Below are 25,205 nucleotides of genomic sequence, written 5' to 3'. Positions count from 1 at the left end.
AAAACGAGCAAAAAATGGCCCATTTTTTGTGAAAACAGGCCTGTTCTTTGTCAAGAAAATTGCATGCATAGCCTTATGGAAGCTTATAAAGTGCTCCTGGGGGTTGGGGGGGTGCAATTGAGCAAAAAAATGGCCTTTTTTGCTCATTTCTGACCTCCCCAGCCCCCAGGAGCTCTCTGAAAGCCTTCTACAAGCTATGCACGGCTATGTATAAGATGCACCCAGATTTTCAGTGTCTCTTTTGAGGGAGAAAGGTGCATCTTATACTCTGAAAAATATGGTACCAAATTGCAGCCAGCTGGCAGGCAGCAGAAGTAGCCTGCAGTACTGTATTCTAACCACTTTGCCTCACAGTGTAAGCCACTTTTAGTTTCTAGATCTTCCTACCTCAAGTTTTCCTCTAATAATTTTCTTTTGAAGGTACCTAAGTGACACAGTTGCTGTTATTATCATACTCACAAAACATACACATTCACAACTATGATTGCTGCAGCCTGATTCAATACAAAGGAAACATAGGACGGAGTTCCACCTAGGAATGAATTTGCTATAATTGCACAGAATTCTACTTACAAAGGTCAGAGCATCCCATATTACCCAACCTTTTCTTTCTCCTTACAGTTTTACCGTAACCGCTTAAAGCCTCTTCTGGAATTTGAGAAGGTGTTGGATGAAGATGAGACAAATTACAAAAGGCATCAATAGACAGATGGGATTAGAGGGCAAAACTGGATGATCAGCTCTGCCTAACTATAGATACTTACCTGGTAATGCAAAGTTACTATTTGATACAGCCTATTGTTCATTAGGTCAAAACAAAACAAAACAAAAAAAATCCACATCCCTGCTTTAGATTAAAAACACTCATCTTGTTTAGTAGAGCACTCATGGCATATCTATCTGGTTTTAGCATAAGTGTCCTTCTTTGTTCTCGTTAATTGAAAACAATTCTCAATCACCCTCCTGTGTTTAAAACTCCAGGATTAAGATACTTTTTCCGCCACTCTATCAGGGGTTTAAAGACATATAAACAACATCATTGTTTGAAGAGTTGACAAATAAATTCAGGCTCCCCGGGATACTCTTGTTTAGGATTTTCTCAATTAGGCATTTTATTTGATCTTAGGGTCTGGGTGAGCCACAATTCTTTAGAATTGAAGACGAGATTAATGGACCGGATTCAAATGGCTAATTCATCTCCTGGGTTTTGTTCATTGCTTCTCTTTGCTAATTTAATAGCGCTACAGCCCAAGTCAAATAAATCAAAATGTGAATTAGGCTTAGAGCGCTCCATCTTCAGGAAAGAAAAATAAAGTTACTTATCCTTTTCAAACAACATTGCATAAAACATAAAGTCCGGTCCAAGCACTAGACTTTATGGAAAAGATGTTTATCAGGATATCCACCTCAATTTGCTAGAGTATTATTCTTTTTTTCTCCTCCTTCTTTGGCACAAGAGAACGTTATGAAATGGACAGGATTTCAAAGAGCAAAAAACAGATATTTCAATAGGATTTGGGAGGATAGGTCCCAGGGACATATCCCAGAGAAGCTGATGCAAAGTAGGGCACACATAAAAGAGCAGGCAGGTTTTTCTTAATGGCTTCACTAGAATCTGAAATTAAGCACAGCAGGTAAGAAGACACTGCAGGGAGTTTAAAAGGTATCACACATCTGTATGCTAACAAAGTTTGTAAGAGGCCTCACACTGTTTGTATTGACAAGGGGGAATTGTGTATATTGTGCTGTTTTTTATGTTGACCCACTCTCCAGAAAATGCAAAGGGTACTCCTATCAACTTCTCATGGTTCCCTAGCAGCAACTTTCTCCTATTAGTTTTGCTGAAAGAAGTGTGAACTATTTCCCATTTCCTTTTTCTCAGATATTCTGGATAAATATGAATTCAGGGCCTTCCTAGGCCTTGCGCTATGACTAGCTTTGTGTTCCGACCTAGGCTTCCCGGGAGCAAACTCCTTGTCCTGACAAAAAAACCTTTTATTAATTTCCCATGAATTCTGCTCATTCACATCCAGCAAAGTCTTTCAAGGGAGGATTTACAGTCGCAGACCTTATCTAGCTTGGAGAGCTGCCAGGCCAATATCTGTAAAACCTGTCAAGGAATCTCGGAGAGTCACAAACCAATTAAGCGAACTAATTGTCTTCTGCAAACTCCACTCCCCTTTTGCTCCTCTTTTATTTCCTCTTGGAAGGGCCATTCATCATCCACCTGTGCCTTTACTTCCAAGTTGACCTCTGTTCTTTAGCTGTTCTTTTCATCTGGCAATTCTGTGCATGTGCACAACTGGGAACAGGCTCCAGCTGTTCACCTGCCTCACTGATGTCTGACTATGATGGCAGCTGATAACTGGCATACGACTCTGGCCCTCTCTCTACTCTGACACAGAGCCCTCATCAGAGTCTTCCCCAGACTCCAAGACTGGCCCATGTTCCTCCCCAACCTCCTCACTGTCCAAATCTTCTACCAGCTCTGCTGGCTGCTGGTGGGTCACAACACTTTGGGCAGCAAATTTGGGGAGCAAGTTTGGAAGGCAACTATTGATAGGTTGGCATTAACATTTATTTCATGTTGACATTTCATGCAGGTTCTCAGACATTCCAGGTCATGGTTGTCCCAAAGGTGCTTTTTGAATAGGCAACTGGACTTTCTGGTTTCTCTTTGAAGACATTTCACTCTGCGTTGAAGAAGCTTCTTGGATGAGAAGTGAAACATCTTCACAGAAAAACCAAAAGTCCAGTTGCCTCTTCAAAAAGCACATTTGGGACTTTCATGTCAACAGTCCATGTCAATATTTTATGTCAACATTGTATGGTAACATAAAATGCAAATTCAGATATATTTTTATTTCATAGTAAAAAAAATGGAATAGTAAAACATAGATGGAGTGGGACATACAATGTCAACATAAAATATTGACATGAACGTCATCTATAGAGTGGGAAGTAGGATAGTAGTAGTAGAAACTTTGAAGTTTTCAAGTGGAAACTATGGAGTTCCCTAGTAGGATTTCCTCTCATTCAATTCAATTCAATTCAATTTATTAGATTTATAGGCCGCCCAATCCCGGAGGTTTCTCATTCAATACTACTCCATCTGATCTGCCAAGCTATTTGAGATAAGACAAAGCCATCTATTTTTTTAGAATATTGCTATTCTATTTGTATTCACTGTTTATGAAGAATCCATTGTAATATTATCATAATCCAGCATCCTCTTCCTCCTGTTATTATTTCCAGAGTTTAACTGGTTTTTTTTAAAAAATATCCCAAGACAACTGTAATATGCCACTGACTGATCATGGCATTCCAAGGTATGTCTATGTCTCAGAGGTGGGTTGCTGCCAGTTCGCCCACCCGCCAGGACGCTTCTACACATGAATAGAAGTGTCGTGTGCAAGCGCACCCGAAACTGTAGTAAAAAAAATTGGCAACCCACCTCTGCTATGTGTCAATGTTATCTTTAACACTCCTGATCTTAATTGATCAGGAAAGTATAAAATGGGTTTCTACCTGATAAAGCTGAATGGAGACAAAAGCCCCCTTTAGATCTTCCCTCATATTACAAAAGGTTGATGGTGGAACTAGCAAAGACTCTGTCATGCCCTAAGTAAGTTGGGATTCTCTTTACAGTCAGTAAGTAAATTATGTTGGGTATTTTGAGTGCCTGTGTCTTACATGAACATTTCCTGGGTATTATTTAGCACACTGCATTTTTCTCAGGAATTAATGATGAATAGCCTATTATTTGCCTTCTTCAGTTGTCTCTCTTATTTGCTCCAAAATCACTTTACTATTTCCCTGGGGTGGGTTTGTTACTTCTTTCTTTCCACCCTTTAAAAAAAAACATGGAAGCCTCTTCCCATTAAAATAGTGAAAAAGATGAGAAAGACAAATTATGAATAAATAAAATGTATTAGTGTAAAATGTGTTAAAATTGAGGGCTATATGTTGATTTTCCTCTGCTAAATGTGGATTTAATTTCTGAGTGTAGGAGAATGGTCATGACAAAGCGCATTGGTTAAATTGTCTTATGTAAAGCCAATACTTCATGAATTAAATTTAATTGCTCCTTTTCTCACCCACTTTTTATATCCTTTAAATCCTTAAACCATATTCACCTTAAACCATATTCACCTTAGTCCTTTTTTTGTGCGACCACAGGATGCTTTTCCAAGACTGGTATTACCCTTAAATAATTAGCTGCACAAAGCTGGGGAATAAGCTTGTTTCTATAAATAGTAATAAATAAAATATCAAGAAAAAAAAGGAGAATACATGTCCCAACATCACCTAAATACAACATTGTAAGGACAGGCTTCTATTTTTGCAAAGTATGTTTCTCTTCTTATCCACTGTAGATTTTTTAGTTGCTAGATAAGGGGGCAGAAGGAGCTCTGGGTCCAACTCCATGGATGAAAGATCATCTCTGGCAGTGATGAAATTCAATATTTTTTACTAACAGTTCTGAGGGTGTGGCTTAGTAGGTATGGTGTGGCTTGGTGGGTGTGACAGTGGAAGGATACTGCAAAATCTCCATTCCCACCCCACTCTAGGGCCAGGCAGAGATGGCATTTGCCAGTTCTCTGAAATACTCAAAAATTCTGCTATCAGTTCTCCGAACTACTCAAAATTTCCACTACAGGTTCTCTAGAACCTATTAGAACCTGCTGGATTTCACCTCTTATCTCTGGATTCAAAACTAATCACAACAGTAGCAAGGGCAACCTTGATAAGTTTGGCAACAAATATAACCTCCTGAATTAAGATCCACCACTCGTGCTAGGAAATGCCAGGCTCCCCCAAAACAATTTGATGAATTCAACAGGAGCCTTCTCCGATACTTGGACAAACACAACTAGAACTCGTCTCTTTATTTTTAATTCAGGGAGAATACCTTCTGAGCAAATGAGAAAATTAGTTCAGAATTTATATCTTGCCAGATTCCACATATATCATGCTTTCTTGCAATGCTGCCTTCTGTAAAAGAACCATATTGGAGGTTCTCTCGACTCCTCAGAAGCCTCTACTGATGATGAGTGCTGGTGTGACTCTCTGCATTTCTGCTGCAATCCTGATACATCTTCCCGTTAGCTGGGACTTTCCAGCCATTAACTGAAACTTGACTCCACTGCTCCAAAACTTTCTTAAAACTGAATTTAAAACTATTTTAATTGTTTCAGTCCCCTTGCAACTGAGAACCTTTTCTTGGCATCTAAATTATTCTTGCCTTTTATCTGCTTTTTCTTTGTTTAATTCTCTTGAATGTCTCAGATACAAAACTTATTTAGGGCTATAGGCCATTGTTGCATGTTGCACGTCTTCTGCTCCTTATTACTATAAAATATAAATTGATGACACTGACATTAAACAATAATATTTCATTATGATCTTGCTGTTATTTTGCTAATAATAAGGAAAAAAGCCTAAAGTCTTAGTTATAACGATTTCTAGAAAAGTGACTTTGTACAGCCACAGAAAGATTTAAAAAGGATGTCACATCTTCAGAACTAATTAACTTACTGTATTATGACATTTAAGAACTGTTTTGGCTGGCAACTAAGAGGCTGTTTATATAGCTTCTGTAGATCCAGATGCTCTTCATACTGTCGTCCTCGGTTCCCTCAGAAAGATTCTTATTAAAAATCAAGAGGCCTTCTGAATTAACTGCCAAAAGCAGTCAAAACAGAGAAACTACTGGTCTAAGCTGTGTGGAGGTGTGTTACGATTACATCTGTGGCAGTTTTAAAAAAATCAGTGAACTTCATACAGGTCAGTGGGCTCCAAGCAAGTTAAGCGCTACCCTGTTTCCCAAATGAAAATCAAGGAAATTCAAACTATTTCAACTGGTGGTAGGAAAAATGAACATCATGAAGAGCATTCAAAAACAAGCCAGTTTGGTGTCACAGCCTTGGCTCTTGGCAGAATAAAACAATTTCTGGTTATTGAACACTTGCTCTGAGATATGTGAGATTTAACACTAAATGCCAGAGGGCTCTCAAATAAAAACATGATTGCATCATAGGTGATTCATATGGTATAACATACCAAAGTAGGAAATAAGCAGGAGACTGGAGCTGCCACCAGAACAGCTGGGCAGATGATCCCCCCCCAAAAGTACCTTTATCTGGTCTGAATTCATCTTTATGATCTTTAATTCTGGCTTGTGCACCCATTGTGTGTATCCATTGTGCACCCATTGTGTGTATCAGTGATGGGTTTCAAAAATTGTTCGAACCTATTCTGTGGCTGTGGCCTCCTTTGTGGGAGTGGCTGCCGCCCCTGTGACCGCATATGAAGATGCCGATGACACTTGTCAGAACCACCTTAAATTACCTCACACACAGCACTGGCATGCATAAGAATATGATGTAAACTTGTTTTTTAAAAGGTATCTTTGGTTTGCGTTAAAACAACTTCAACACACGCAATGTTCTGATTGCACCACAAATGCAGTAGTCATCCTTACCTTTCACAGAGGCACTGAGTTTTATAAATATGGGCATGATAGTGTAGAATAATCATATCCAAGGACCAGTGGTGGGTTTCAAAAAATTTTGGAACCTCTTCTGTAGGTGTGGCCTGCTTTCCGGGTCCACTGGTGGAACCTCTTCTAACTGGTTCGGTAGATTTGACGAACCGGTTCTACCAAATAGGTGCGAACTGGTAGTAACCCACCTCTGGTGTGTATCCATAGTTTCATATGGCTTATTTGACATGGAGAAGTAAAGCTTATTGGTGAAATTTCAAACATTACCACAAGAAAAAATTATTGGAGGAATTCCTTTCCTATAGTTTGCTACTCGCTCTAATCAAAACATCAAACATTGTAATTCATAATTTAAAAGTTTCTTAGCTCATGAGATAAAAGCACTGAGTGCAACCATCCCCATGCAAGTTATACAACACTTTTTTATTTACAGGTCTAAACTGGTTTGTACATGTCTAGATCTAGAATTTTCAAATTTAATTTTCCCAATAAGTAATAGTCTGATCTGTCACTGTTCTAAATGGCACACCTTATCTCTGTTGTACTGATAAAACACAAACTTCCCTTCTGGAAAGAATGTTAATGTAGCTTTTCAATAGCCACTTTCTAACGATTTCATTCAGTATTTTAAATGTAAATGTTATTTACCATGGATAATGAAATTTAAGCAACCAATGATACAACAAAGCAATAATCTCCTAAAACTGTACACTAGAAGTGGCCTATCAAGTAACAGAGGAGCTACTTAATGCAACTCCCCACCTTTCCGATGTAAATGTCATTCCAGAAGGACACCATAAGGTTTAGGAGAATCAATTTTCCTTCTCTTCCAGAGATCACTGCGCCCAGCAATGAAAAATGAAATTGTCTATAACTTATTGAAATTAGACCAGAAAATCAGTTTCATCCAAATATAATTTGGATTCATTTTACCCAAGAAGATGTCTGCAACTGGGCCATAGATTCCCCTTTTCTTTTTTTAATTGATGTACTATGATTACCTTTTTGAAAGATATTGGTTCCATTTCTTCTCCTAAAGCAGAATTGGTACTCTTCTGGTGTAAATTGTCCACATGTCATTATTATATTATATTTTGCAAGTCAAAAAAAGACAAGAGTTAATAATGTACCATGTGAATTATTCCAAATATTGTATTTGCATCCTTTGATTTCAACAACTGAAATGTATCTAATAGAACTTGAAGATGCTTCCCTATCTGTAACTATTACCTTTACAAATGCATGTGAATTTATTGTAGAACCCAAGTCATGCCAAATACGAGTGCCTTTGTCTTCAAATGTCATGCCGATGTGTCAAGAAGACAGTTTTCTTCCAGCATCAAATTCAATTAACATTTTAGTACTTTGGAGAACAACTTGAGGCGACATGGTGAAAATGCAGTTGCTTAGCAAGGATTAGATTCATATCATCTTCCCCGACTTGCTCTCCAACTTCCTTCTATTTGTAGCAATGACTTCAAAGAGAAGGTATAATTCAAAGGTGGGATGTTGAAAGTGATTGTGTCAGTGGTCAAAGTCACTGAGATAAGAGATCAGCCAAAATACCAACCATACCAATAACAAAATTTCCCTCAGGAAACTATTAAGGTCCATCAGTCCCGGGGTCAATGAAGAAAGAAAACTCCACTAAGAATCCAATATTCAGCATGTAGGAGTCTGACTATTGCAGTGGGTAGGTGTTAGATCTGCTACTTTCAACTCATCATCTTCCAATTAAATAAAGACAAGTAAGTCCATAATGTCACCAGTCTATCAGACTGGTAATATGTTAAAAAAAATACATGATTGTCATAAGATCCACAGAATCCAAAGCCCTTGATTAAATCGTTCAGCCCACACAACAGGGTTTTCTAAGATCAGCAATGGCAAGCCATTTTCTTCAACAGAATAGACATTATCTGAGTAAAAGCCCTAATCTGTCTCACGATCCACCACCAGGAACAAACTGGCATTTTGGTGCAAAGTCTGGAGTAGGAACTGAAAATCTTATAAACTTGATGCTGGATCTGAAGCTTGTGCCATAGCCAATACCTCAATGGACACAGATAGATAAGAGTGAATTTCCTCTGAAAACACCTAGCCAGATCTCAGCTGTACCTGTCAGATTGTCTCCCTCACCCACCATCACAGACAATTAAGGTCTTAACATAGACCAACTTAACATTTAGTACCACTGTTGGGGCAAGTGCAGTCAGATGGGGAGAGAACAAGTAGATGTCTGATTCCTCTGTCTAAAAGAGACATATTGACTGCCCTGAACTGTGGTTCCCTTTGTTCATAAGTATTCTCATGACTGTCCCCAAATATCCAAAGGAAACTACAGGCACATATTCAAATTGCGATAGTTCCTCTTGCCAGAATTGTTCCCTCTTTTCACATATTTAACATATCAGTTGTGCAAGTTAGGCTTCCCAGGTATCCAGGTTCTCTGTAGTACAATCCAATTAATTATTGAATTGATTAAAATAGTTGGTCTGTTATATAACTTTGGCATCAAAATTAGAAATGATACGATAATATTTCAAAAGCCCGTACATGCTTAATTCTTGCATAATTCTCACACTTACTTACTTCCGCTTCCATACAGAATTCTGTCAGAGGCCATTAAGTCTAACTCATTATACGTGTTAGGAATCCAAATAAAAATGAATTAAAGATTAAGACAGAAAATAAAGGAAGGAATATAAAGTTGGTTTATTTGATCAAGCTTAAAATAAGGCTTTTTGTAATGTTCAAGAACATTTTACTAACACAAGGATTTAAAAGTTTATTTATATGGATTTACTTATAGATAAGGAGACATATGGGATGAAGAGATGCCTCCTTTTAAGAGGTGAAGAGTTATTAAGTTTATTTATACTTGTGATGCAGGTTGGAAGTCACTTCTTTATATATTTCTTTTCTTTTTTCTTTATTAGATTCTCATTTCTTTTTCTTTTCTTTTCTCCTTTCTTGTCCTTTTAATTCTTTCTTTCCATTGTCTTCTCATTCTCCTTTTTCTTAGTATACCTTAGTTTTTACTATTATAATTAACATTCTTAATTTTAAAAAATAGAAATAATACAATTCCCCTTCCCAAAGGTTTAGTCAACCTTTCTTGGATATGTTCCATATGTTATGTCCTGGTTGTTTCTCCATTGTGTCATTGAAAAGGGAATTAGTAAAGGAGACACACATGGTCAGTTCTGAAATCTTAGGATCTACCATTCCAGGAATTCCTAATGTGGAAGGATGAAGAATCAAAACAAAAATTGATTATAACTGATATTGTCAGGTTCAGGGACCTATATGAAGTAAATAGTGCCACTTATCATAAGTGTTGCTTTTAAATAATCCACTTTTTATCTTGTTTGTCAACATAGTGCTTGTGCCCTGGAAGATTTATGCAAAGTGCAAATATTATCAGATACCTACTGTTCTTCTGTAGTACCACAGGGGAATTCAAAATCAGCTAGCTTAGATCTCTGCACTTCAAAGGATTCTCCCTGAAACCTTGTTTACAGCATGAGCAGAAAAAAACAAGGATTCAGTCCCCCTTTGTACAACTAATAAAACCACATTAAAGCACAACACTGCTCAAAATTCTCCTCTTTCAGACACAGCAATATCTCTGACAGCTAAAATTGGTTAACTGCTTCAATTTTCACATGCTAATTTAGCATTACCAAACAGAAAACCAGGGGGGAGAGGGGGGAGGGAGGGGGAGGGAGGGAGAGAGAGGGGGTGGGAAGGAGGGGGAGGGGGAGATACCTAAAAATCATTTCTCGTTCCCTAAGTCATCTTTGGTTTGTTTGGGTTTTTTTGTTATTTTTCATCTTACTGGAACTTCCATAGCAAAATTACTTTACATAAAGAGATTTTCTTTTAATCCTGTGATGGATTGATGTTTCCATCTCCAGAGAAGTTTCTCTATTGGTGATGCCATGCAACACATCCGATTCTTCCAAAATGTAATCTGTGGGTAGATAATTTTTAAAACAAAGACCAGAGAGGCAGGGTAATGTACAGTGGCTTTGTTCTAGCAGCTAGCATCTCTACTTGTGCAACACTGTGTATCTAATTCTCCTACTACTACAGTTCATGGTAACAGAGTTCATAAGCTGCCCTAAGTGTCCTGGAAGCCAATGGATATGATACTCAAAGTATCAGGCATATTCTGAGAATTTCAACTGCCAATGTACATAACTATGAGATGGATTCTCCTGTCATGCTAAACCATGGTTCACCAAGAGCAACAATTAGTTTCACAAACCACATTAAGAAACCATTGTGTGGCTTACTGCAATGTGTGAATTCAGCCATGGAATTACTAGCCTCTCAGTTTCCTCATTTACCCTTATATGAAATAGGCCCACCACAAAGAATAGTAATTAATATGTCTCTAAAATTAAATTTTGTCTAGAAAATGAACCTTGTATACTTATATTTGCTAAAAGTGACATAAATAATTCTGTCCATGCTGTGTTTTGTCACTTTTATTAAATGCAAATTCATTTTGTTAACATGCCATTGAAGTCAATGATGTCCACTTTTGAGAATTATGTGTTGCTTTCTAAATATAGCTTTTTGCATGATCTTTTGCATGCATAAAACTGCATGCTAATCACACTTAGCACTTCATTTAAACTATGCATTATAAAAGATCTTTCTTTTCTTTTTCTTTCACCTGTTTTCTCTCCTTCTATCAGATGCACTTCAATTATTCCAAGTATTTAAGGCCAACCAAGTATGGATAAATTTGCAAATATTCCATGTGCCAGTACAATGTTGTTCTATCAGGAGACACACCTTGAACGTAGGAGTTGAGAAATCAGAAAAGGAAATTCTCACTTTTTAGAATATACTTTCCTTGTTCCCTTTTATCTGTACTCCTATTTAAAGAATCAGAAATTATGTTAGGGAGACTAGAAATCCTGTTTATAATTCTACATTGACTTCCTTTTTTCCCCAACCTGCTTGATTCATCACTATTAACACAACAGTTCTTCTACTTCTTAAAAAAGCAGTGCAAAGTATCGCTTCCCCATCACATCTGGAGAGCACCGAAGATTCAAAGGGACAGATAAAACAATTAGATGCTGTGTAAGGTATGCCCCTGCAGAAAGAGAGAAAGAGAGACTTCACTGTTTCTATACTGACTCCTGACAAAACCTGTAGGATTATATAATCTGCAAAAGGTTATAGAATGCTACAAGAAACAAAGAGGACACCCCAAGATCCCACGCTGAAATAATTCTTCCATATCATGCAGTACCTCTTAACACAAGAATTTTGCTAATTCTGCTGTCCTTAGATGCTGCTGATCTTTGACAAATGAAGTGACATTTCACCAGTCTCAATAACACCTAGCAAGTGCCTCCTGTTGACACAGTAGCACTGTGTTTTAATGAACAAATAAACGGCTTATCTACCATTCTTGGCAAGCACCCCCAGCTAGTGAGGCAAAACACCAGCTCTCTCAGTGTTCCTTGGGCTAATTGACTCCTTGGATAAAGTTAAATCACACTATCCCCAGTGGGATGCATGTTTGCCAGTAATCAATAGCTCAACAAGATCCACATGGCAGGTAATTAAGTGGAAAGTAATTAATACCCATCAAATGTTTTATTAACTGTTTGCCATTCCTTCACTCAGAAGTCCCTCTGAACTGTAAATAAAGTTGTGATGAAAGCAGGAAGAGAAATCTGCGCTGTAACACATCATGGATTTTTTACAGTTTTGTCCTGCCTTTAAACATGACATAGATGGCTCAAAAACTAAACAGGGCAACAAGACATGAATGAAAACATGGCTGGGTTGGGCTTTTGCAAGAAATCCCACAAAAGTACAATACCAACCGTACATCAGAGATGGGTTTCCAGTTCGGCCTGGATCAGATGAACTGGTCGTAGTGGCAGTGGGAGGCTCCGCCCACCCTCCCGGACGCTTCTGAGCATGCGCAAAAGCATCGCACGCGCGTGTGCATGAGCAAACCAGTACTAAAAAAAATGGAAAGCCACCACTGCTATATATATAACAACTAGGAAAATTGTTATTCTTTTGGTTCAGTCTACAAGCAATCCTGACATTCATTGAACATATGCACCCATTAATATGATGCTCAAATTAAATCTTTATCATAGAAATCCTTATATCTTAGCCACTGCCAATACAAACGCTGATTGGAATCATTTCTGGGATTTCAGAAGTCAAAGCAGATTCTCAAGTTGTTCCTTAGGAGATTTTGGAATTTCTGGGGAAGCTAATACAATTCTGATAAATCCAGATATTTCGGAAACATTTGCCTATCCCTGTTTGGCCCTAAAGTTCTATTGAAAACAAATATAATTTTTTGGTTTATTAATTGTTGTCTCATCTTTCCTCAAGGACTGAAGATAACAAACATTGTGTTTCTTATAATGTTTTCCCATAACAACCTTGTGGGGTAGGTGAGGTAGAGAGTGAAATACTGATCTCAACTCCCACGGTGAGCTTTTGTGGCTGAGGATGAAGCCAAAATATGGAGATGATATTCATCTATCAAATATCCACAGGTGTCAAATGTTTTATGAGTTAAGTTTCGAGACTTTAAACCACCCTAGATGGTGGTTATAAAGACATCCAAATTGAACATGTGACATTAGAAAAATAAAACATATGGAAGACTAATTGTTCTTTCCAGGAGCTGGAAGCAAGATGTCCAAGTTTAATGTTCACCTGTTTAATCATATTGGTGTTTGCTTGACAGTAATCAGTCTGCAGTCAAAGAGGAAAAGGTTGCTTGAACTGATGAGGGACTACCAAAGTTTGCTCATCCTTGGCCCATTCTGCAGAAGCCCAATTTCTTGAGCTGCAATTCCACTTGTCACTGTGATTTGTAGGTAAGCTTTGTAGTCGTGTGCAAAAGAGTCAAGGGCCAGTGGTGATTTCTTTAACCTTTTTCTGAAATAGATGAGAGAAGTTCAGCTATTCTAGAGGACAAAAACTCTAGAGGAGAAGCATGAGCCAAGTGTAATAAACTCTGCATAGAGTGAGTTTTCTCCCCTCCCCATGGGCAAGGCAAAAAGGTCACTCTTGCAACCGTAACCACACAATCATAGCCTTGCCCTTTCATGCCCTTAGAAAGAGGGCAGAGCGTCAATTGTGCACTATGGTACCTGATTTTTCTGACCTCCCTCTGAAGCTGCCTCTGAATATTACTGTCTTCAAGATGCATAAAGGCAAAGGCAGAAATACAGAGCTTTTTTAAAAACTTACTTGTGGATTTTAATGTACATCAGTGTGCTAGGAAATATTTGTGCACAGCATGCTCTCTTTAGTTGAATTCTGAGCAACATTTGCCTCACATTCATGATTGTGTTACTAAATTCAATTCCAAAATTAATAGCTTATTTTCCAAGGCAAGAGGGACCTTTCTTTTCCACGTGTCCAAAACACCTAAAAGAAATCCCAAAATATTTATCCCAATTTCCTAGGCTAGGCAGCCCTAACCTGTTGGATACTGAATAAATAATTCACCTAGTCTGGGAATTCTGAGAGTTGTGGGTTCCACGTATCAGGAAGATCCGTGGGCCCTGTTATCTAGGCCAGGGGTGTCAAACCTGCGGCCCGGGGGCTGGATGCATCATGCGCTGGCCATGGCCACACCAGGTTTAGCGGAGGGAAAAAAGTTGTGATACGTCAAGTGACGATGCTGTGAGTTTGACATCCCTGTCAATTACCATTGATCTCAGTTTTCTCTGTTTTTACCCATAATTGTATTCCTTCCACTATTGTTTTAATCTGGCTTTTTTTTTAAAAAAAAAAAAGAAGAAGCAAATGTTTTACAATACATATTTAAACATGTCTTTTCTCTTGAAATACACGTTTATTTTAAGAGTGCATTTTGATACACATTTCAACTCCCAAGAACTTCCTTGCAACGTTCTGAAAAGTGTGAAATTCAGCAAATAGCTTAATTCCAAGTTGCATTTTATTCTAAGTAATGTGAGATCCTTCCCAAAGGAAGAGAACAAGAATATGAGCAGAATAGCAGCTGTGAGGAAGCGGAAAGCCTGTTCAACGGTCACTTAAAACATGGAGCAATTCCTGAAAGGGTAAGGTTGAAAAAGCACAAGCATTTTGTCACCATGAGGGTGGTTTAAAATGGAGGCCTTGTTCAGCTCACAATGACAAAAGCAGGCCTACCTTATTTTGTGTGAGAAACTTCTTTTGACCATGAGAAGGGAATGGAGAAAGAGAAAAGTTTAGAATCAAATTAACCATATTGCAATCAATATTTTATTTACTTACTCTGGGTTGCTTACAAACATTAAGAACCAGTCAACATTAAAGTGATAAAAGAATGAATAACAATAAGTCTTCTCAAATCAAATCTTCCAAGCTCCAGTTAAGGGAATAAAATGTAGGAAGGAATCAGAGCAGTAGTGGGTTGCCAATTTCGTTACTACCGGTTCGGGCGCACTCTTGGGCGCGCATGTGCAGAAGCGTCCAGGCAGGTGGGCGGAGCCTCCCACCACCATTACTACCAATTTGCCCAATCCGGGCCAAACCGGGAGCAACCCACTTCTGAATCGGAAGTGGTATTCAGCCGTTTCGTATCAGTTCAGCTGAGCCTGTAGTGGAAATGGTGGGTGGCCCCACCCACCTGCCTCGGTTCTATGCCATCCTATTTAGGCACGTTTCCCAGCCACACTTATGCATGTAAGTCTCATGCACAATCAAAGCACATGCTCAGAAGGCCGAGCACATGTGTGGACCACTCACATTTGCAAACCAGTAGGAAAAGTTAGTAAATATCACCATTGGAAAGAATAACAGCTCAGAGAAGGCACCAATCTTTCAACCCAACCCAGAACATAAAAATGTCTTGTGAAACTGATTCTCCCATCATCCAGAGGGGATGCTTTATGCCATAAAGTTTATGGTATGGGTGTTTAAAACAACATTTCTCCACCTTAGCAACTTACAGACATGTGGATTTTAGTTCCCAGCATGTGGCTGGGGAATTCTGGGAGTTGAAGTCCTCGTGCCTGAAAGTTGCCTAGGCTGAGAAATACTGGGAAGCAAATTTACCCGACTTCTTTATGCAGCAGGATTTGCCCAGAAAGCATTCATGGCCAAGTTTTGTACAGATGTCTCAAACAGTTTTCCATAACCAACTTGCACTTTCAAAGGGGGAAAAAAATCAAATGATTTGAGGTTGGCAGCCCCTGGATTTCTTAATGGCAATGCTGGAGCTACTGTGAGGAAATTGTGCACTTGCCAGCAAGCAATTCAGCATTTAAATTATGTTCTTGTCAGAGGAGTTCTGTCAGATGAGGGATGGAGAGAAAAGAAAGAACGGTTCAATTGCTGACTGGCCAAAGGGATCTCAGGTTCACTTTTATCAGGGTGAAACTGTAGACATAACAATCAAATAGGAAACTTGATCTTCAGATCAGGAGTGGCTAACCTGAATGGAAGGAGTTTCAAATACCAGGTATTATTGTTTGTAAGACAGGCCATCAAGAAACTATCTGCGGTTTGGAAGATTAGGTAGTCATTAGCATATAGCATCTCCCGATTCTTTTTGTAAAGGCAAAAAAGAAATGGATGGATTTTGCATTGACTAGATGGAGGAATAAGGGATCAGCAGAGGGTTAGAAATAGACAAAGTGGCCTCAATGTATCAAACACCAGGCTCAGATAAACATAAGTTCCCAGGTAGCACATCAATTAAGATGACATCTCTTAGAAATGTTTTCTTCCCCAATCCCTGGGGGCTCCACGTTTTTTTGGGGGGACACCAAACTTTTCTCTGTCCTCCACTAGCTGGTTCTCCAATCTCTCACTATAATTATCTCCATTCCCAAAAACATTCTGTGGCTGAGATCAACCATCATCCTGCCAAAATCTATGGTTAACTGGTTAAATTGCGGTCACTGGAAATATTTGCATAGCACCAGAGGATTCTGGGAGAGTGAAGAGGCACTCACTGTGAGCTACAGAGAAGTGGAACTTTGTCCAGTAGACCAAAGTCAATGGGATGGAGTCAATAGGAGTATTTGTATAGCACTAAATGGTTCTGGGAGAATGAGGACTTGTTCACCATGAGCAATAGAGAAGTGGCACTTTGCCCAGTGGATCTAACCTAATCTAACTGGAATATATCTATCTGGAATCATGCGCATAGCATTATGGGTGTGACACCCCCATGCACAACCCCCCCCCCGAGGCTCCCCCCATTTTTGGCATGCGAGCCAAACAAGGTTCACCATCACTGGCCTAACTATTATAAATCTGGAAGCATTCTGGAAGGATGCCTAATGGTTCACTGTGAATTCTATGGGGTTTCCGCTTCATGTTATGTAAGTTTTCTTTATGGTTTCCTGGAGAGATTTCTGTCATATTTTGCTTCCTAGAGCAGTGATGCCTAACCTTATTGTAGTCGCGTGCTGAAGTGTGTGAATGCACGCGATAGTGCATATGCCCACACCCATAATGCACACATGTCTCCTGCATGCAACCCACGTATGCACTGAAGAGACCCAAAAATCAGCTGGCCGGTGAGAGATGTGCATACATAGTGGAGTCCTGTGGCATGCTTGCCATAGATTCGCCATCACAGTCCTAGAGTGACCTATTAGGAAGAGCCCATGAAAAAAATGTTTTTTACCATGTGTCCATGTTTAGGAATTCTGTCCTTGTTATCAGGAGGCTTGTCCCAACCCTGCTGGCCTTTTGCAAGGTATTCAAACCTTGGCTTTTTTTTAATGTATCCTGGGTCCTGCCAAAATGGTGGAGCTTGTTTCAAGGTTACTTAGATTGGAATATTGGGAATGTTCTCAGCAGCTGTTTTATACTGCTGATGATGTAATTTTAATTTGGATATTTATCTTAATTTTGTGAACAGTAGCTGTTCAGAAACATGTGTATGAGATGTTTGGCCACGTGCATTTCTTAAATTGTAGGAAGTTACCACCCACTCCTCTCCTGGAAAAATGAAATATTTTAGGAAATATTAAAAGGACAGAATATCTCTCCTAAAAGGGAGGCAAGAACTCAGCCCCCCACCTTTGTCAATGGGCCATTAAGGCCTGAAACAATCTATTCTACATAACAAATATCTACTTTCTTCAGATAGAGCCATAATAGGAATCCCAAAGCCCTTTCATTCCATCATCACCCAGCAAAGGTTCAACCAAGCCTGGGACTCAGGACAGCCTAGAGAGTTGCCCCTGCATGGCCCCATGTGAGTCTGACAACCAATCAGAATACAAGCTCAATTTCAAAAGCCCAAGAGAGGTCATAAAACCAGGGCACTCTCAGCATCCTTTTCCTGCCCATCATCAATAAACCTTCTTTCCAAGCAACTTCCATGAATCCAGTTTCTTTTTCCCCACTTGGAACTGAATCCAGATGGACATTTCTTCCAACAAAGTAAAGAAATAACAAAAGTTAAAAAAAAAGTTAGCAGTAAATTCCCTCATGCCTCTACTAAAACATTCAGTGACATACTTCTCCCTCATCTCCAGAAATCAATAAAAAATCAGGACCTTTTTCACAGAAGTTAGATGACATTTTGGCTTTAGCTCTTCTTTTTTTTTTTTTCACTTAACTGTGATGGTGGCTTTTGACGTCTCTTTAGATGTGTTACAAGCATGCAGACTGCAACTCCAAATTTCCAATTAACATTGTCACAATGGAAGAATGCCATCTATCACATATACATAAGGATTTCCTCAGCATCCACTACCAATACGGCAACTAGGGGGCCGGATTGGATGGCACATCTCTAATGCAAGGGCAGGACTAGCTGGAAGTTGGAATGTTCAGCTAGTCTTTGACAAATGTTTGGAAATGGAGAAATCCAAGCTATTTAGCCGGGGGGGGGGGGGGACCAGTTTCTAAAAAAAATGTTATTCTTGTAGAAATAGATTATTTCAGAATGACGCAGCATGGACAGTTTTGGATGCCCCTGAGCTGGCACATGTAATACCAGCATTATGTGAGCTGCATTGGCTGTCAATCTGCTTTCAGGTACAATTCAAAGTGTTATCACTGTTAGGAATATAATTCTAACGGTTGGGTTGGCAATATATAAATCATGTAATTATGTTGTACCTCTTTAAATCATATTGTAAAATGTGATTGGTTGCTGTTTCCTCAATCGGCCATAAGAGGGAGCCAGAATGATTGTTATCTCTCTGTTGGGCTGATCTGATCTGAGTGTTTTTGGAAGCTGGAAGTGCCGTGAGGTATTGTAAGTTTTGCAACTGCTAGCAAACTTTGTGTACTGGACTGATTATATGATACTGGACTTTGGATTATCCCTTAACTGAAAGACATTGATGACTGACTGTCTTATCCATGTATGACTTGGACTGTTTGATGGACGCTGATACCTCTATTTCCATGACAGTAAAAGCCTATTTAAACTGCAGTGTCTCTGTATGCTGGTTTGTGTGTTCTCCAACACAACTCTCACAACGCTTCGCTGAACGTACTCGCTCTCCCAACGGGGAGTTCACCTAATAATCACCTCTAAGCCAGAGGTGGGTTCCTACAGGTTCGGCCAAACTGGTAGTAACTTGGCGGGCTGGGTCGCTGGAACCAGCAGTGACCAGGCCTGCCACACCTTGAAACAGTTCTCCTATGGGGCCGCCATCTTGTAATTTTTTATTGTTTAAGGTTTTGCGCATGCACAGACCTTTTTATTTGCAAATGTGCATACACGCGGAGCACGCATCTGGCATGCGCACGAGGCACCGAACCAGCAGTAATACCGGCAGCAACCCACCCCTGCTGTATGCCAAGGATCTTCAACCTTGGCCACTTTAAGAGCTACGGACTTCAACTCCCAGCCAGCATGAGAGTTGAAGTTCACAAGTCTTAAAGTAGCCAAGGTTGGAGACCCCTGCCCTATGGCATGGGTGCAGGATATCTGCAGCACATCTTTCCCCAATGGAATTGGTCCACCCCACTAATGCCGGCGAAGGAGCCTGGTCAGTAGTGAAATTCAATTTTTTTTACTACCGGTTCTGTGGGCATCGCTTAGTGCAGTGTTTTTCAACCACTGTGCCGTGGCACACTAGTGTGCCGTGACATAGTGTAAGGTGTGCCGTGGGAGAATTACTTTATATATAGTCAATATAGGCACAGAGTTAAAAAAAATTTAACATTTTCTAATGGTGGTGTGCCTCGTGATTTTTTTCATGAAAAAAGTGTGCCTTTGCACAAAAAAGGTTGAAAAACACTGGCTTAGTGGATGTGGCAGGGGAAGGATATTGCAAAATCTCCATTCCCACCCCACTCTGGGGCCAGCCAGAGGTGGTATTTGCCGGTTCTCCGAACTACTAAAAATTTCCTCTGTCAATTCTCCAGAACTTGTCAGGATCTGCTGAATATCATCCCTGCGCCTAGTGTAGATAGATCCCATCAGCCAAGAATTTTGGGATCTAGGAGTAGAGCCTTTTTTGCCATGGTCCCCACCTTTTGGTCCCCACCTTTTGGAACCTCTTGCCACCTGAGGTGAGAACCACTCCCTCTCTTTTAGCCTTCAGGAAATGCCTTAAAACTTGGCTATGGTGGTTGGCTTGGAATACTGAAGAAGAAAGCTATTGGCTAGAGGTAGTTGGTGCACTAACAGAGAAGATATCCCCATTTCTCCCCTCCGAACCCAGGGTTCTTTGTTTGATTTTCTTTTTGTAATTTTAACCTGTTTTATATTTACAATTGTTGTGATATTTGCATATTTTATCATCTTGTAAGCTGCTCAGCGTCATCTCAGACCTTGAGAAGGGGCAGCAAATAAATTTAATAATGAATATGTAAAAATAACACTCTAGGCAAGAATCTGCAGTAGGGCAAACTTCTATTTTTTATTGCGCTTGTGCTTCAGTCTCCTGTATTTTATTTCTCTGTACCATAAGGTGACCAGACATCCAGCTTTTGGCGGGACACACCCGCTTTCCAATGCATTTTCCCGCGTCCCGCCCGCTTTTTAAAAAAGCACGCTTTTTTTGGCGCTGGCAGCTCCCGCCCATCAGCTGCTAGCTTGCTGGGCTGGCTCATCGTTCTGTTCTCTATCCTACCTCCTACCTACAAATTTAAGCCAGCCCAGCCTGCCGCTCACAGATTGGATTGGCCTGGACTCCAGCCAATCAGTGAGCTGGCTGGGATGGAAAACGCGGCGTGCTTAAAGTTTTCCATCCCAGCCAGCTCACTGATTGGCTGGAGTCCGCTTAGCATGCCGCATGAGTCCCCCGCCCATCCGTTGCCGCTCGCATGGGCGGGGTAGCGTAGCGAGTGAGCGGGGAGCGAGCTCGCCTTTCCAGCTCCACTTCCGGACAAGCTGTGGAAAAACCTCTGCGAAAAGTGCCACCTGGGGCCGCCGCTTCTTCTCCGAACTCAGAGTAAGTGACGGGCGGGGTGAGTGAGGGGGTGGTGGCGGGATCGCCACCCGCTGCACTGCAGCTGACTCACCCCGGGCCGGGCGGGCTGGAGGCTCTGGGCGTCCGGGCGGGAAGAGCACAGAGAAAGGCAGAGCGGCGCTCGACGCGACTCTGCTATTTCTGCTGGAGGAGTCCCTAGATAGGGAAGGCGGGTGGCGAGGCAGAGCAAGGGAGCGCAAATGGTGGATCCCGGGCTCATATGCAGAGGGAGCTCTCCAGGCACAGGAGCGCTGGAAAAGTGCTCCGCTCATGCACCCACCGGGACGGAGCACACTCGCTCCAGCCCTGCCTGCCGGCACGACTTTGAAGTGTTGGCTTGCCGCTTGCCTTCCACTTCGGCCCGCGCGGAAGGCAATCCAGCCCTTTCAAAGTCATGCCGGCAGTTTAGAACTCGCCCGCCATTCAGCGAAAGATGTTTCGCTGAATGGCGGCTGAGGGGCACGCTAAAGTGCCAGCATGAGTTTGAAGGGCTGGCTTGCCGCTTGCCTTCCACTTCGGCCCGCGCGGAAGGCAATCCAGCCCTTTCAAAGTCATGCCGGCAGTTTAGAACTTGCCCGTCATTCAGCGAAACATACTTCGCTGAATGGCGGCCAAGGGGCACGCTAAAGTGCCGGCATAGGTTTGAAGGGCTGGCTTGCCGCTTGCCTTCCACGTCGGCCCGCGCGGAAGGCAATCCAGCCCTTTCAAAGTCATGCCGGCAGTTTAGAACTTGCCCGTCATTCAGCGAAACATATTTCGCTGAATGGCGGCCAAGGGGCACGCTAAAGTGCCGGCATAAGTTTGAAGGGCTGGCTTGCCGCTTGCCTTCCACGTCGGCCCGCGCGGAAGGCAATCCAGCCCTTTCAAAGTCATGCCGGCAGTTTAGAACTTGCCCGTCATTCAGCGAAACATACTTCGCTGAATGGCGGCCAAGGGGCACGCTAAAGTGCCGGCATAAGTTTGAAGGGCTGGCTTGCCGCTTGCCTTCCACGTCGGCCCGCGCGGAAGGCAATCCAGCCCTTTCAAAGTCATGCCGGCAGTTTAGAACTTGCCCGTCATTCAGCGAAACATACTTCGCTGAATGGCGGCCAAGGGGCACGCTAAAGTGCCGGCATAGGTTTGAAGGGCTGGCTTGCCGCTTGCCTTCCACGTCGGCCCGCGCGGAAGGCAATCCAGCCCTTTCAAAGTCATGCCGGCAGTTTAGAACTTGCCCGTCATTCAGCGAAACATACTTCGCTGAATGGCGGCCAAGGGGCACGCTAAAGTGCCGGCATAAGTTTGAAGGCCTGGCTTGCCGCTTGCCTTCCACGTCGGCCCGCGCGGAAGGCAATCCAGCCCTTTCAAAGTCATGCCGGCATGTTTTGAACTTGCCCGTCATTCAGCGAAACATACTTCGCTGAATGGCGGCCAAGGGGCACGCTAAAGTGCCGGCATAAGTTTGAAGGGCTGGCTTGCCGCTTGCCTTCCACGTCGGCCCGCGCGGAAGGCAATCCAGCCCTTTCAAAGTCATGCCGGCAGTTTAGAACTTGCCCGTCATTCAGCGAGACATACTTCGCTGAATGGCGGCCAAGGGGCACGCTAAAGTGCCGGCATAGGTTTGAAGGGCTGGCTTGCCGCTTGCCTTCCACGTCGGCCCGCGCGGAAGGCAATCCAGCCCTTTCAAAGTCATGCCGGCAGTTTAGAACTTGCCCGTCATTCAGCGAAACATACTTCGCTGAATGGCGGCCAAGGGGCACGCTAAAGTGCCGGCATAGGTTTGAAGGGCTGGCTTGCCGCTTGCCTTCCACGTCGGCCCGCGCGGAAGGCAATCCAGCCCTTTCAAAGTCATGCCGGCAGTTTAGAACTTGCCCGTCATTCAGCGAAACATGACTTTGAAGTGCTGGCTTGCTTGCCGCGTTTCCCCGGAGCGCTCGGGCTCCTTCTCTGGGCAGAGTTGGAGCCTATCCTCCACCTCCTCCCAACGGAGGGGCGCCCTAAAAAAAAAAAAAAAGGAGCCAAGCCGTTCCAAAGATGTGAAGGGAAGCAACCAGATCGCAGCGAGGAGAAGGAGGAGGAAGTAAATACAAGTATAATAAATACAAGTATTTATTATACTTGTATTTATTATACTGTGGATTTGGTCTGCATCAACCTGCCGCCTCCCCTCACCAGGCAAATCGCGGTGAAAACTCTGGGTGAGTCTCCGCGGAGAGCTTGGCGGGCAGCTGGCTGGACTTCTAAGAGGTGGGGGGGAGGAGCGGCAGCTCCTTGAAATGGAAAAAGGCTTGCTTCCCCCTCCCCAATGAGACGCCTTCCACGATAATAGGAGAGGAGAGCTAAGAGAACAGGGCGGGGGTTGGGAGAAGGCATGGGACCGGGCTCGGATTTGCCATTTGAGAGAGAGAGAGAGAGGAAGGGGGAGAACACGAGTGTGTGTATCCCTCCTTCCTTCAGCCCAACACTCTAGCCCGGCTTGGCTCCCGCTTCGTCTCTCCTTCCTCTTCGCTTCTCTGTTCGATTGTTGAAAGTGGGAGCCAAACCGGGTCATTCCTTCCAAGAGGCAAGTTTCCATTCTCTTAGCTACGTTCTGCCTTGTGATTGCTGTCTCCAGGCTCTCCTCTCCTATTATCATGGAAGGTGTCTCATTTGGGGGAGGGGGGGCAGGCCTTTGTCCATTCAACAGATCCAATATACAGAGTTTTATTTTTTGGCCCTAAAAATATTGTCACTGAGGATGACAGAAATTTCTTCATCATTGCTATTGGCCTCAAGTAGCAAATAATTAAACATGGTTTTTAGTGTACTTAGTTAGCTATCTGCTTTTTAACATTACATGGTATCAGTTTCAAGAATGCATGCAATCCTGAAAATTTGTAACAAACTTGTTGAAGGGCCTATGAAATATTTTCTAGTTTAGTGTAGAATAAGTATTCTTAATAAAAGAAAAAGTCATTTTTATTTAATCAATTGCATTCCTGTTTATAATGGCATTAATTAACTAAACTGGAAATAAATCTATGTTTTGCTAGAGTTTTAAAATTAAAAAACCTTACATTTTGTTGCTATTATTTTAATCAGAGTTTTGCCAAGTGAAATTATATAATGGTTCCTCATGTCTCTGTAATTTTCTAAATCTCATCCAGAAGTACCACAGAATCTGGCATTTTCAGCAGAATGATGCTGATGCTAATAAAACATCCTGATTTTTGGTGAAAGGATGGAAAGAGGAAGGAAGGAGGAAGAGAGATCTAAAGAGCAGAAAGACAGAAGGCAGATAGGCAAGAGGAAGGAAGGAAGGAGAAAGAATGGAAAGGAAGGAAGGCTAGAAGGAAGAAAGAGGGAGGGAGGGAGGGAGGGAGGGGGGGAAGGAAGGTGAAAGGAGGAAGGAAGGAAGGGTACTTCCACTTGTAGGCCTGGGACTGAATGCAGGAGGAGTCTCTCCATAGGATCAGCTGCTCCTCTGATCATGGTCTATGAAAATGTTACTGCCTGCCTGATGCAAATTTAGACAGATGGTGCTTTGGGCTGCCCCTCAAATCCCCCCTTTACTCCTCCCCCTGTAGAATTCAGCCCCCTGAGTTTTGCCTTTGAGGGGCATGTGTGGTTATGGCGGATGGCAGAGTCAGCTGGAGGTTGAGAGGGGATTGGGGCTTTTGTCCGCCTGTGGAGTTCTCCCCATGGACAGGATGGGATGTTGGCATGAAAGGGATCCTGGCACAATCTCACCTGTTCCAAGTAAAGTTGCCTTTTGCAATTGGCTACCGGTAATCCTCGACTTACGACCAGGATTGATCCCCCAATTTCTGTTGCTAAGGGAGACGTTTGTTAAATGATTTTTGCCTCATTTTGCAACCTTTTATTGCCACGTTAAGTGAATCATGGTGGTTGTTAAGTCAGGAACATGGCTGTTTAGTGACCAAAATTACAATGGCATAGAAAAAAGTGACTGATGACCATTTTTCACACTTAGCGACCATTTTCACACTTAGCGACCGTTGTGGCATCCTCATGGTTACGCGATCAAAATGTTGATGTTTGGCAACAGATTCGTATTTCTGATGATAGTTTGAAATGGTGACAGTATAAATTATTGCTGGTGTAATACTTAACAATGGTTTTTAAGGATTTCTTTTATTTATAGAATACCTTTTTTATTATTTTGGGGGGATTTTTACTTTTAAATTGTTTATAAAATGTATTTACTACAAGAAATGTTCCTTTTTGCAAATGTGATCTTTGCAAATCTTTGTGATGCAATATGTTCAGACCAGGTTTATGTGTCTCAAAGTGGCTGCTATTCTACGGGC

The sequence above is a fragment of the Thamnophis elegans genome, chromosome 3, assembly GCF_009769535.1.
Source record: "Thamnophis elegans isolate rThaEle1 chromosome 3, rThaEle1.pri, whole genome shotgun sequence".
Lineage (NCBI taxonomy): Eukaryota > Metazoa > Chordata > Lepidosauria > Squamata > Colubridae > Thamnophis > Thamnophis elegans.
The sequence above is the reverse complement of the archived record's forward strand: the minus strand, read 5'-3'. Positions refer to the sequence as shown.